Below are 12,319 nucleotides of genomic sequence, written 5' to 3' on the forward strand. Positions count from 1 at the left end.
AGTTACTAGGTTACATTGTCTCAGCTAAAGGTATTGAAGTGGATCCAGCAAAGGTACAAGCCATCATGGATATGCCACCACCGAAGAATATCAGTCAACTTCGATCTCTCCAAGGGCGACTTCAATCAATCAGGCGATTCATCGCTCAACTAGCAGATAAAAGTCTGCCATTTAACCACTTTTTACACAAAAATGTGCCATTCAAATGGGAGACTAAATGTGCAGAATCCTTTTACCAAATTAAACAGTACCTGATGAATCCACCAGTTCTAGTACCACCAATTGCAGGAAAGCCTCTTATATTGTATATATCAACGACAGATGTTTCACTAGGGGCATTATTGGCACAAGAAGATCAACAAGGAAAGGAACGTGCCATATATTACATCAGTAGAACATTGAATGGATATGAGCTCAATTATACATTCATTGAAAAGGCTTGCCTAACAGTTGTTTTTGCATCTCAAAAATTCCGACATTATATGCTAGCACACACTATCAAGCTAGTAGCCAAAATTGATCCTCTCAAGTATTTACTCAGCAAGGCAGCTCTCACAGGCCGATTGGCTAAATGGGTTATGATTCTCAGTGAGTTTGACATCCACTACATAGAAAGACGAGCTATCAAAGGACAAGCAATTGCAGATCAGTTGGCTGAAGCACCGCTACCAGGAAAACAAACCATGGACATTGAATTTCCAGACAGGGACGTTTTTGCTCTGTCTTCCAAACAATGGACCCTATACTTTGATGGATCCTATACACAACATGGTTCAGGGGCCGGCATTCTATTCATCACCCCTAAAGGACACACTATGCCAAGATCATACAGGCTTATGTTTCCATGTACAAATAATATGGCTGAATATGAAGCATTGGTCATAGGCATCAAAATGGCTGTCGAATGGAAGATCACAGAATTAAAAGTCTATGGAGACTCACAATTGGTCATCAATCAAATCAACAACAACTATCAGACAAAGGATGATAAGCTACTACCCTACAAACGGATGGTGGATGATTTCAAACAGTATTTTGTGCACATCACTTTTGAACAAATACCAAGGTTAAATAACAAAGCAGCCGATGCAATGGCTACGATCGCTTCATTACTACAAATTCCAGAACAACAGAGTCGTTATGAGTTCCTGGTAGAGCAACTGTTCTCTCCCGCCTATGACCATTCTGAATCTCATGTTATATATGCCTTAACCGGTTCAGATTCTCCGTTATATGGACCAATATACGACTACCTCAAGCATAATATATTACCCATTGACCAATCCCGTAACCAAAAACGTAACTTTATCCGACAAGCTGCCCGTTACACCCTTACCGCTGATACCTTATATCATCGAGGTCTAGATGGTACTCTTCTTCATTGTCTTGATCTTAATGATTCTGATTCAGCTTTACACGAGCTTCACGAAGGTATTTGTGGTACACATTCGAGTGGCACTACTCTTGCTAAAAAGCTTCTACGAATGGGATACTACTGGCCTACCATGGAAAAAGACTCATATCATTTCGCCAAGAAATGTCCTAAATGCCAAATCCATGGCAATCTGATACATGCACCAACACAGGAACTACAACCATTTACCACCTCCTGGCCCTTTTGTCAGTGGGGATTGGATCTGGTAGGCAAAATACATCCTTCATCTTCAAATGGACACAAGTTCATTATAACTGCCACAGAATACTTTACCAAATGGATTGAAGCAGTTCCCATGACCACAGTGACTGGGAAACAAATTGCTTCTTTTATCTTAAATTATCTGATCTGCAGATATGGTATTCCAAGTTCAATTGTCACAGATAATGGACAACCTTTCAAAAACCAAGATGTGCAGGAACTATGTGAAAAATTCAAAATCCAGCATCGATTTTCTACACCATACTACCCACAAGGAAATGGTCAGGCAGAAGCATCTAACAAAATGATCCTAAAAATCCTCAAGAAAATAGTGAATGATGCAGGCAAAGATTGGCATGTACAACTCAATCCAGCTCTTTGGGCCTATAGGACTAGCATCCACACACCTACAGGGGCAACACCATATTCCTTGGTATATGGATCAGAGGCTATTTTACCCTTGGAGGTAGAAATTTCATCTCTTAGAGTCTCTTTGAAAGGTTTGATTCCAGATGAAGAGTATCGGGTCAACCGTCTGCAAGAATTGGAACTATTAGATGAAAGACGCCAACATGCTTATACTCATCTCAAAGCATATCAGCAATGCATGTGCCAGAGCTACAATCATAAGGTCATTCCTCGTAACTTAAAGGTTGGTGATCTAGTCTTAAAAGAAAATCCAAGAAACCAGCAAGATAGAGAAAAGAAAGGGAAATTTGAACCTAACTGGTTGGGTCCCTATGTCATCATTTCAGTCTATGGATCAGGTGCCTATCAGCTAACAAATTCTGAAGGAGATGTGCTTGATGATCCAACTAATAGCATTCATCTAAAGAAGTACTATACTTAAAGTAGCCTAGTGCATGGAAAACGACAAAAACAAACAAAAAAATACAAAACTCCAGAAAAAGTCAAAATACAAAGTACAATAAAAATAAATGGTGAAAACCTGGTAAACAGGCGCCTTTGTGAAAGGCCGGCTCCTTTCTCTATATCCATGCCATTTTATCCATCAACATGCTATCGGCCATCGCCCGACACTTAGCCTCTATCCATCCAGGATATACTTCGCGTAGTCACTATCCTGAGTTATCTATCTGTATCTATTCTCTTATCGTACCACACCATGGCTTGGAAATCACTGTACATAATCATATCCAGACGAACACTCATCTAGGGGCATTAAACTGTTCACAAACTTGCAAATCTTCAAAAACATTCCAACTATTGTAAAATCTCAGGCACAGGACATCCAACAAACACAACTGCACTTCATTACAAACAACCAAAACACGAACAATACACAAGAAACTCAAGGATGGATGATTTTATGAAATACTAAATGTTGCATTATCGCATTAAAAAGTCTTGATTATTTTGCATTTTGAACTTTTTAAAATAAATTGGAATCTTCTCATCTCATCAAAAGCTTCAAAGCCAGAGATCATGAGGAACTTCCAAAATTTTCTTAGTCTTCTGTCTGGGAGGCGATCACTTGTCCTGTGTGAATATTTGCCTCGAGACGTGATCCATATCACTGAAGGCTTGATCCCATTTCACGCATTATAAATGATCTAATCTTGTCTATTTATGCAATACGCACTCAGGTCGTCCTGGTTCAATTATACCTTGACGCTTGTTCTATCTTGCAAAATTAAAAATCATGTAAATTTTACTCAGGTTATTATGGTTCAATTATACCATTATGCTTGTATAAATTTTCAACATTTCCAAAAATCAAGAAAAGCTCCATGATGATATTTACAAAGAAAGCAAATAAATGGTTATATCGGATGGCAAATACAGAATGAGAGATGATCCAAACACAATTAGTTGCATATCATTTTACAATTAGTTGCATATCATTTTACAATTAGTTGCATATCATTTCACAAATTAGTTGCATATCATTTTACAATTAGTTGCATATCATTTCACAATTAGTTGCATATCATTTTACAATTAGTTGCATATCATTTCACAATTAGTTGCATATCATTTTACAATTAGTTGCATAACATTTTACAATTAGTTGCATCTCATTTTATAATAAGTTACATCTCATTATTATCCCATCTATCATTATTACATCATTACACATCATCTTACATAAAGCAGCATATTAACATCATACATCTCATTTTCAAGATACATCTCATAACATACATATATATCATACATATAAGCATTACATCATCATGTAAAAAGGAAGAAGCACACATAACACATACATTTCTCTCAAAAATGGTCAAAAATGGTGCTCTATATATATATCTCTCAAAAAATGATCAACATCTACAAAATGTGTCAAAACTGTGTCCGGTACAAAGAATACACTGCTCAAAATACAATAGAGACCATGTCTCTCAAGTATGACTATCCCCTGATGGAGATGGTCTAGCCCCTGAGGCACCTGCTCCTGGATCTCTAGGAGGATCCTGTCTGGCTCCTGAGACACTCGCACCCGGATCGGCAGGAGGGTCCTGTCCCGTTGGCCCTGTCACTCCACGGCTCTCCGATCGTGTCCCGACAGTTCGAGATCGACTCGATCTCGACTACGCAAAGCTCTCTACACGCCGCTCTCTGGGAACCGCCTCCTCATAGTGTCGCCTGTAATATGCAGCCTCCTACACACTCTGTGTCAGCTCTCTCAGGGTGTCTCTCAAGGGACCACCCGCCGTAGCTCTCTGTACGGTTGCCAAGGCCTCCTCTGCTCGCCCCCGCCGCTCCATCTCGGTATCTCTCTCAGTGATCAACTAAGAGATCTGCCTCTGATAAGTCAAAATTTGTGCCTGCAGCTGCTGCACAGTGATCTGAAGAGTCCGGATCTGGGCGTCCTCTACGTGTCTCGGCACTCGAACCCGTAGTGGTACCTGTGCTGGCGCCACTCCCCCCACTCGGCCTGTCCTGGGTACGGGAGGTGGAAGTATATCTATCCTCCTCCTCTGCACTGGTCTCCCCACCTCCTCCTCTCCTCCTCCTACTGCCGCTAATACCTCTGTAACTCTCCCCTCTCTACCGGCTCCAATGGCCAATCCTCCCCTCCCTCTCTCAATCCGGCCCAGCCGTACTGCCCTCTGCACACCTCTCCCTCTCCTCCTCCCTCTATCTCCCCCATCTCCCCCATCATCTCCATCATCCCCCTCATCTCCCCCGTCTCCCTCCTCTCCATCCGAATCAAAAGCCGGTCTCATCTCCTCTGGATCTGAGATCCTCGCAACCGCCCGAGCAGCAAATAAACGAGCGAACTCATCAGTCATACCGGCATCCTGTATCTCTGGGGCATAGTCCTAGATCTGCCCAGCCAAACCAGTAAACTCCTCAATTGCAACGACACTGTCAATAGTCGGCCCCCAATCGACCACATCCTACTGCCGCCGTGCATATAGGCACGTCCCCTGGGGAATCCCCTGCTGTCTCCCGAACTGCCTCAAAACTCGGGTAACCAAAAATCGCTCAATGACGAATGGAGTCCTCCCGATCAGATACCTCGTCATGAACACAAAAGGCATCTCCATACCATCCTCGGCCCATACCTTGCAGCCTGTATACGGTCTCCAGGTGACCGTATCTATGTCATCAAAAACCCTCCTCCAGTGCTCTAGTTTGCCCAGCTTACGCTGGACAACTAGGCCTCTATAACCATATGCATAAGCTGCCCCCACGGGCCTATCCCTGTCGGCCAGTGGCCTCGCTGCTGGAATGTGCTCCCAGCACCATACCTGTAAGAGTGTCACCCCTGCTGATAAACTGCTATAACCGAGGTATACTACCTCGTGCAGGCTCCTGTAAAGGTGGGCCAACATCGCTGACCCCCATGCAAATCTCCGCCCCTGTGTGACCATCTGCTCTAGCACTAGCCCCCATCCCACTGAAAATCCCTTTGACCTGCGATCAGGACAAAGGAATCCTCCAATAAATCCTGCCAATACAGATGGCAGCGGTGCATAATCTAGATCCAGGAACTCCTGCCATGGGATCTCATAACCGCAGACACTCTCATCATGAAAAATCCAGCGCAGTGCCTCTGTGCCGCCCTCCTCTGTCTGCTCATAGGGCAATATAGCTCCTACCACAGGAATACGCAGGATGCGATAGCAGTCCTCGGGTGTCACGGTCATCTCCCCAGTAGCAAAATGGAAGGTGTTCGTGTCACTATGCCACCTCTCTGCCAGTGCTGTCAAGAGTCCCCGGTTCATAGTGAACCGAGGCATATCTAAAAGTGAGGTCAATCCACACCTCTCAATAATGTCCAGGTCTGCCTGTGACAGATGTGGTATCAGTGTCCATGGTCTCGGGAATCTCTCCCTCGATTGCACAATCCCCAATCGCTCCTGTTAACAAACAAAACATATCCAATATCAGATTCCACATCAACAAAAAGATATCAAAATCAAACTTACATCAAATACATGAAACAAATTTGCTCATCTACATCAAGTTCAAAATCCTATCATCTCATATCAACTTGTAAAACAACTCAAGTTCTCAAAAACCATATCAAAACTTGTAAAACAACTCAAGTACCACAATCACAAACTTGTAAAACAACTCAAGTTTCCCACCCATATCAAAACTTGTAAAACAACTCAAGTTTCCAACCCATATCGGCTTGCAAAACAACTCAGGCTTTCATATGCATTTTGAACTTAAAATAGATAACACAAATAAATCATGTTTTGATCCCCACAAATAGCTTGATATCTATACATAACTTGGAAACATTCACATCAAAACAAGTTATACAAATGCTCATGTTGGATACATGCATCAAAAACACGACAGACACACAAAAACACCACATTTTAAATCGACCACAACACAAATTTTTCCTGGATGCACTAAAACAGACATGAAATGCGCTAAAAAAGACCCACGCGCTAGGCTGCTTGTCCTACGCGCTAATCTATTTGCCTTATGCGCTAGATTCCATCTATGCGCTACCCTTTTCTATCCATGCGCTATCTTATTTCTCCTATGTGCTAGATTTTGTCTACGCGCTACTATTTTCCTTCCATGCGCTACCTAAACTAATCTATGCGCTAGACTCTGTCTACGCGCTAATCTATCCTCCCTACGCGCTCGCCTTTTCATTCTATGCGTTAGAAACAACCTACGCGCTAATCTAGTCTTCCTAAGCGCTACCTGTTAAGCCCTATGCGCTAGGTTATGATCACGCGCTAAACCTCCGGCTTCATGCGAACTTCTATGCGTCCTATGCGCTAGGTCAAAGCGATGCGCTACCCTGTTTCCCCCACGCGCTAAAATTGCCTTTACATGCGCTATTTTCCTTATACGCGCTAACCTAAAAAACCTATGCGCTAGCACAATAATTTCGGACACGACCCCTAAATTTGACCCCGATGCGCTAGATCGCATTGCGTATGCGCTACTGTTTACCTCAGACGCGCTAAACCGAAAAGCCCGAACTTAAAAATTCAAAAAACACCTAAAATCGACAAAATCAAAAATCAAAAAAGGGTCAAAAGGGTTGACTTACTGGTGGTCCACGCGCTGCAGGTCTCTGATATCTCCGAACGCGCTCGAAACGATGTCTGTGGTAAGGAATAGGCATTTTCTCTCCAGAGCAAATTCTCTTTTCTTCAAAGTCAACAAGCACAAATGAATCTAAAATAACCCCTTTTCCCCTTTTATAGGAGCAAAATGAAATTAGGGTTACCTAACTGGGCCTGTAATATGGTCGCGGTCTCCCCTATACTAAAACATTTTTAATTTATCGGGAGATGAATCAATTTACGCACTTCCTACACGCATGAAATCCTACACATCATACGAACTTCATCAATTTAACTCAAATTTTTTTTCAAAAAAATTGATTCATCTCCCGAGGGGGCATCACATCAAACATCGAATCGGGGGCATTGCATCGAATCTGGGGCACGACTTGCAAAATCAAAGAGCGACACAACAAAAATTGCATTTGATCATAAAACACAAAAACAAATCATTTTTCTTTGAAATAACATGTGCACACACGTCACTTCAAAGAGGGGCAAAATGTAGACGTATAAAAATGACTATATTCCTAAATGAATATTTTATGTTCATTTCTCTATTTAATTAAATCCAATTTAATTAAATTATCCACATTCTTCTATTTTATTAAGTAAATTACTCAATTTATTTAAATAAAATTCACTATACCTATTTAATGAATAAATCATTTTATTCAATTAAATCCCCCTAGCCACTTTTAATTAAATTCAAATTTGATTAAATAGTTATCCTAAATTGAATAAATCAAATTTATTTAATTCCAACCAAATTGAATGAAAATCAAATAAATTCAATTAAATCCTATTATCCTCACCATCCACTTGCAAAATCCCAAACCCCTTTCTAATCCCTTCTAGATTCTTCTAATCGATTCTAATTAACCTAACCCTCCTCTAAACTTTGTCACATCCCTAAGCAAAGGGAGGTCACTTCTCAAATGGCCCAAAGTCTTGGATAACCATTGAAGGTTTTCAACCTTCAACCACCAAAAACCCCAAAGTCTTTGAAAACCATTGAAGGCTTCCAACCTTCAACCACTTAATCCCCAAAGTTTCCAATAACCATTAATGGTTATTTCAAACCCTCCCACATGGTTAAAACATTTGTTTTGACTCAACCTCTACCCAACCCAAAGGTCTCATCAGGTCATTAATGCTTTGACCATGATTATCCCTTAATCATTTGCACAAAGGTTTATCTTTGGATTAGATCCTAATTTAGTGGGTAAACCTAACTTAGACTTGACCCTTAGCCTTTAGATAACCATGAGGTCTTCTCAGGCCTTTAATGCCTCCAACCTCTTCTTTCAACCCCATCCTATGTTGACACTTGTCATCATTTCATTGGTGCAAATTATGCACATGGATCCCCAACTTTCAAACTTGGCCCTTGATTAAACCATTCAATCCTGACCATCCATTGCCCTGTTTGCGCTATAAATAGAGCTCTCATTCCTCCATTTTTATCAATCATCTTTCAAATTTGAAGCATCACACTTATGCTCAAATTCTTTTAAGCTTTCATTTCATATATGCTCATCATTTAGCCTCTCTTTAAATCAGGAAATAGACTAAATATGCATGCTTAGATCACTTTCTTTATCATTTTAGTTCAATCATAGACTAAATATAGTATGCTAGGATAGTAATCATACTAATCTTGTCATCTTATCATTTAGTTTATTGCATTTTAGAATCATACCTAGCTTAAAACACATCTCATACTAAAATCAATTAAAAATCTCTCTCGTTCTCATATTTGCCATCCCTAAGCCATTTTGCTCAGTAATCTGAGAGCAAAACATTGGTTTGAGGGACATTGTGAGATAGAGAACCATGGGACCCTCCTTGGGAAGCTGAGTAACACGTCGTTACTCCATAGCTTGCATCAAGAAGTCCTCTGTGTGTGTGTGGATTGGTATTCTACGCATTTTTCACATTTTTAATTCTAACAACCCACTTTTCCCACATACAATGATCTTTCCAATGATATCTTATAATAGCAAACTAAAAGATTGAGTTAAAAGTTATAACTCTCAGAATTTGTGCCACCGAAACTCAAGTTTCAATAAAAGGGTATATGCACGAAGTTGTGGTACCAAAAAGGTGCCACACTTCAAAAAAATAAAAAATGCTCATAAGGCGCACGCCTTATAAGGCACACGCCTTATGAGCATTTAAAACTTTAAAAAAACCCATGTCCACATTTTGGATGCATTCTGCATTCTCAAACCCACGTTTTGGCGATTTGGGGTGCCATTTTATTGCACTCACCCTTTGTAAAAGCTTGATATTGGCACTAAGTTGTCCATCTCTCATCAAAATGTCACCACGCCATCGAAGAGCTCGAAGATGTATGTATTTTTGTTTTCTTATTGTCATTTTTTTATTAATTTGAAGATTAAACTAGGTTTATTGATTTAAATTTATTTTCATTATCTGAAAATGAGATTAGACAAGAAAATGTTGAAAAAACTCAATCACCTCCTCATGAAGACCATATTGAAGAAGAAGCACCTCAAAAACCTCCTATAATCCCTAGACATCCCATAGGTACACAAGAAAACCTATTAGGTCAAATAGAAAATAACCAGAAAGAGCTTGAAGGTTTAATCACAAGGCTAAAAGATCCCACTAGAACAAACACCCATAGGACAAACCTTGCTAGTTCTTTGCAATCTATTGTACCTCACATACAATCTGTGAGTGGGAAAATAATTTTTGGTCTAGTAAGAAGGAAGAACAAAAGCAATTTTATGCTGACAAATTATCATATGCAGCAGTGAAGAAAAAGAAAATTAATAAATTTGACTTGTGTGCTCTTTTTAAAGACCCCTAAACGAATCAACCTTTACACCCTTGATGTAGGAGATTCCCTATTCATTGGTGTCATCATGAAGGGATTAAGAACAATTTTTGGGATACGTGGTGGATGGTATTTGATCAGAATCCATGCAATAATCATGAGGTACCCCAATACTTTTTGAGAAAATTGTACTATGAGATCGTCCTTAATGAGATCCCAAACTATTTTGATTTTCTTGATTTCCAAGGTAGAGGTGGGGATTCCTCACATGATAGAGAGGGTGCACAACGTGACCCAAATCTCCCACCAAGACCCTTGGCCAGACCTATGGTGGAGCATGTTATTATTCCTTCCATTGTGAAGGAGAGTATTGAGGTCAAAACTCTAGACTCCATTAGCTCACTCACTCAAACCCTTATACAGTGTGCTAGGCCTATACTAGAGGGTGATGCGAGTGATGATGGTGATTCTTCTAGGCATCGAGTTCCAGCTCATTTTTGTCAACCTTGTGGTTCTCTTTGCACTTATGTTCCTAATAGTTCTGAGAATGCACATGCACGAGTGGAGTTTGCTACAAAGAACGTTGTCATGATAGAATCCTTGCTGAATGAAACATTTGGCATTGATACCTAGGTGAATTTCATTACAAGTTCATTTCATTCATTTTATTAAATCTTATATGTAAATTTGAGAATATATCTAAATTAGTAAATTATTATGATAAAAAATCAGGGTCAAAGTGTTCACAATACTAGCAACATTCCTGCAGCACCCTTTTTCATGACATTGTCGACTCCACAGGTATACAATGAGTGAAGAAACATAATTATTATATGTAGATAGTTGAACCTTATGTGAATGATTTTCTAATTACTCATTTTGGATGTCAAATATTTTGATGCTAGAGCTTCAACATCAACACCTCGCAGTGTATTTCATCAACAATCTTTCACCCAGGTAAACAATTTATCTTTAATGTTGTTATTAAATAATATAGATAGTTTTGGTGATTAATCAATATATTTTGTTTAATTTTTTAGATGTTGACATTAGAGTCTCCTCCTGCTGTCCATGTGTCAATGGAGCGCGGTGTTGCTGCAGCAGTAGCAAGTTCAACTGCTTTAACAGAAGTATGAGACATATTTGTAAATTTAGTAAATTTAGCATTACATTCGTTATCTTAATAATATGTTATTAAAAATTTTAATGACACTTGTATTTAGTTTAATTTATATCGTGATGCTTATAGGAGGGGCTTGTCACTCTAGATCATGAACATGCACTTGTTGTGGATGAACATCATTATTATTTGTATGTGGTAAGTAACTATTCTATTATATGTCATTCTAAAATTCAATTTTTGTATATGCTAACATCATTCTTTTCATTGTATCAGGTGGAGTTACAAAAAGGTCTGGAGAGGAGGTCGAGTGGACATACTCAAAAGACACATGCATCATATACATCTCCATCCCCTCGACAGGCAAAGATATCTTGTGATCTGTTTCCTTCCCCTAGAGGGAAATTAATAGAATAGGGTCCTATGTTGTATGTCTATATGGCAATTTTGAACATATGTTTTGTATTATGAATATGTGACATTCTATGTCCATATGGCTTTTGGCAAGCTTCTATTTGACTTTATTGGATACCATGTTGTATGCCTATATGGCAATTTTGAACATATGTTTTGTATTACGAATATGTGACATTCTATGTCCATATGGCTTTTGGAAAGCCCCTATTTGGCTTTATTGGATATCATGTTGTATGCCTTTATAGAAATTTTGAACATATGTTTTGTTTTATGAATATGAGAAATTCTATGTCCATATGGCTTTTGGCAAGCCTATTTGTTTGTATTGGATATATTTGATAGTTTTAACGGTATACAATGTTGCATGGATTTGTAGCTTTTTGGTTAATGCAAATCATTTATCATGGTTATCCATAATTGCAGTACAAAAGATTAAATGAATAATTGCACAAAGTTTATTGTTACTGAAGCTTTGAACCTAAATATGTGTTTGTAATCCAAGACATAAGCTTATGGAGATCAACACAAATTCAATAGTTATAGTCAAAATAAGACTATATAAAGGACACATGGAAAGAACCAAAATTAGACAATTTAAGACACCATTGTACCAATACCCATTCTAAAAAAATTGCATAGCCCATAAACTTCTATTCATCTAGTGCATGCACTTAAGCGATTTCGCTGCTAGGGTGTGGCCCGCAATGATTGGGTGAGTTGGAGAGCAAAAAGAAGGCATTCCTAGCATAAACCTGGACACCCCAACACGTATGAGCTGATGGTTTGGTGCCGTGATGAGTGGATTGAAATATGGGGCATTGTGC

The sequence above is a fragment of the Cryptomeria japonica genome, chromosome 3 (genome assembly GCF_030272615.1).
Source record: "Cryptomeria japonica chromosome 3, Sugi_1.0, whole genome shotgun sequence".
Lineage (NCBI taxonomy): Eukaryota > Viridiplantae > Streptophyta > Pinopsida > Cupressales > Cupressaceae > Cryptomeria > Cryptomeria japonica.